This window comes from Penaeus vannamei, chromosome 12, assembly GCF_042767895.1.
Source record: "Penaeus vannamei isolate JL-2024 chromosome 12, ASM4276789v1, whole genome shotgun sequence".
Classification (NCBI taxonomy): domain Eukaryota; kingdom Metazoa; phylum Arthropoda; class Malacostraca; order Decapoda; family Penaeidae; genus Penaeus; species Penaeus vannamei.
This window is the reverse complement of record NC_091560.1, coordinates 7,397,998-7,401,101: the sequence shown is the minus strand read 5'-3', so window position 1 is coordinate 7,401,101 and position 3,104 is coordinate 7,397,998.

The following is a 3,104-nucleotide window of genomic DNA, read 5'->3' as shown; positions in this document are numbered from 1 at the left end:
CATTTATTTACCAGTTCACAGTTGGAGGATTTTCCAGACTGACTCCTGAAAAGTCGTTTTCCAGAAATATGGATTAAATGTTCGAGGAAAGCATTTTTTTTTTTTTTTTTTATCCCACTCTCTCTCTCTCTCTTTCAATATCTGTCTCTCCCTCTCTCTAACCCTTCCTTCCTTTCTTCCTCCTTCCATCCCTCTCTCTTTCACTCATACACTCCCTCCGTCTCCTCTCTCTCCCTCTCCCTACTCTTTCTCTCTCTTTCTCTCCCTCCTCCTCCCTCTCTCTTTCTCTCATACACTCCCTCCGTCTCCTCTCTCTCCCTCTCCCTCCTCTCTCTCTCTTTCTCTCCCTCCTCCTTCCCCTCTTTAATACACTCCTCTTCCTCATTAACTATTTCCCCAAATTCACCATCATTATACCATCTCCTCGACCTAGTATTCACGGCCCGAGCGATCTTCCCTTTCACATTTACGGCTTATGTAAGCAATAACTCTCTTAAAGCGTGAAATATATCCTTTGATTGGCGAGAGGGCTTCTGGTCGCCCCTGCACTGGGGTCTTCCGGAGAGGTGCTCGTATTGACTGTCGGTGGCGCGGTAGTGTTCGGGGAAAAGATGGGAGGGAGGGAGGAAGAGGGGAAGGGAGGAGGAAGGGAGGAAGGGGGGGGAGGAGGTGTGGAGGAAGAGAGGAATGGAGGAGGTGAGGGAGGGAGCAGGAGGAAGGGAGGAGGTGTGGAGGAAGAGAGGAAGGGAGGGAGGGAGGAATTGAGGAGGTGAAGGAGGGAGGAGGAAGAGAAGAAGGGAAGAAGGGAGGAAACAGGAGGTGAGGGAGAGAACAGGAGGAAGGGACGAGGTGAAGGAGGGAGTTTGGAGGAGGAGTGGGAAGAGGGGGACGGAAGGAGGAGGAAGAGCGGAGGAAGGGAGGAAGGGAGGAGGTGAGGGAGGGAGAAGGAAGTGTGGAGAGAGGGAGGGAGGGAGGGGGTGAGGGAGACAACAGGAGGAAGGGAGGAGGTGACGGAGGAGGCAGGAGGAAGTGGAGAGGAAGGGAGGAAGGGAGGGAGGAGGAAGAGAGGAAGGGAGGAGGTGAGGGAGGGAGTTTGGAGGAGGAGTGGGGAAGGGTGACAGAAGGAGGAGGAGGGAGTGTGGAGGAAGAGTGGAGAAGGGGGAACGGAAGGAGATGGAAGTGGGGAGGAAGGGAGGAGGTGAGGGAGGGAGAAGGAAGTGTGGAGGAAGGGAGGAAAGGAGTAAGTGAGGGAGGGAGGAGGTCGGGTTAGAGGTGGAAGTGTGGAGGAGGAGTGAGGAAAGGGGGAAAGAGGAAGGTGGAATTCTGGAGGAGGATAAGGAAGTCGGGTTGGAGGAGGAAATGGGGAGGGAGGTGGAAGGAGGGTTAAAGGAGGAAGGGAGGAGAGGGGAGGATGCGGGGAGGGCGAATGGAGGAAGAAAGGGAAGAGGGAGGAGGATGAAGAGGCTGTAAGGATTGGGAGAGGAACAAGAGGAAAAGGAGGGCGACTGGGTGGTGGAACTGGAAAAGGGAAGAGAGGAGACAATCAAAGATAAATAATTAAATAAGCAGCCTATCCCATTATTAGAAAAAAAAGACAAAATGTCGAGCTGTTGAATGTCATCAGTTAATTAGGTTTTGGGAAACCCAATAACGTCAATTTTAATGTCAGTCATAAGCGTAGGTTTACAAAATTTATGAAAATGCTCTGGCGTCCGCTTATGTGATATTGCTGTTATAAAATGCAGGAAAATGACAAATGAAAAAACGTTAGGGGCTCTCATAACTGGTTGATATTGTATGAAAATATTCGGGTCTTATTAAAAAAGGTGTTTTACAAATATAAAGATTAGCCCTGTTCATGCCACTGAAAGGGAAATACCTGTATTGTATTCTTTTCCCAATACGCTGTACTTGTGTCGTATTTAAGACTGTGACTGCCGATGGGTCTTTTTATAATGTAATATATTACGACTGCGAATATGGGTTGAGAAAGAGTAATGTGTAAAGGAGGAGGAGGAGGAGGAGAGAGAGAGAGAGAGAGAGAGAGAGAGAGAGAGAGAGAGAGAGAGAGAGAGAGAGAGAGAGAGAGAGAGAGAGAGAGAGAGAAAGAGAGAGAGAGAGAGAGAGAGAGAGAGAGAGAGACAGAGAGAGAGAGAGAGATATTAATTTGGTATTTAGTAGTAAAACACGAGTCGTCAAAGTTAGTACATAATAGCGTCTTAACTTTGTGTTAAGTGGTGCACTGCAGTCCATAAACGGCCTTTAAAACTCATATACTGTCTCGAGTTTGCTGACCTGCTCACTCCCTCACATCTGCTCACCCTATGGTACCATATGCAGGTGATGAAGCACAAGAGTTATCTAGTGGCGATTTACCTGCACTACTTCTGGAAGCTAGAGAAGTCTAAGTTGTTGCGGGGGGAAGAAAAGATACCCCGCTATCTTTATTATATGAGGCTTAAGTTCCTATCTTTCCAACACCAGTGTAGCTGCTGCAACTGCCTTGTGACTTTTTTTTTTCTTTTTTTTTCTTTTAATCAGAATGCACAGGTTGGCTATGAGTATTGACTGTATTATTACTTTTATGTAAGTAATTGTCGCTGGTGGTAATTAAAACTTACACCCTCTTGCGTGTATGTTAAATCAGTATAAAAAATGAATTGGGATCTTATGTAATATATTATTTAATCTAAATAAAATAACCATAGTCATGGTGTACCCAAGTTTTCGGATATAAGTTATTTCACATACCTTTTCACATATTATAAAGCAAATTCTGACAATTTTTAAACATGAAACTACCGAAATTATCCCTTTCATAATTGCTGAGTTTTGCTCCAAAAATACCTTTAAAAATTTCTTTGATCAGTTTTTTTCTATTTATTGCCAAGTCTTGGGCGAATGTAAACATCATTGACGCTGATAATCATTTTATAGATCAGGAGAAAAAATGTCTTGCAACGAAGGCATTATACATATTTTTAATATAACCCTTCATTTTGAACTAGCATCTCTGACTTTGCTAACTCTGATTATTTTAATGATGTTTTTCAAGACCAAAAATCATACGTTTTCGTGTGTGTGTTTTTCTTTTTTCTGGAGAA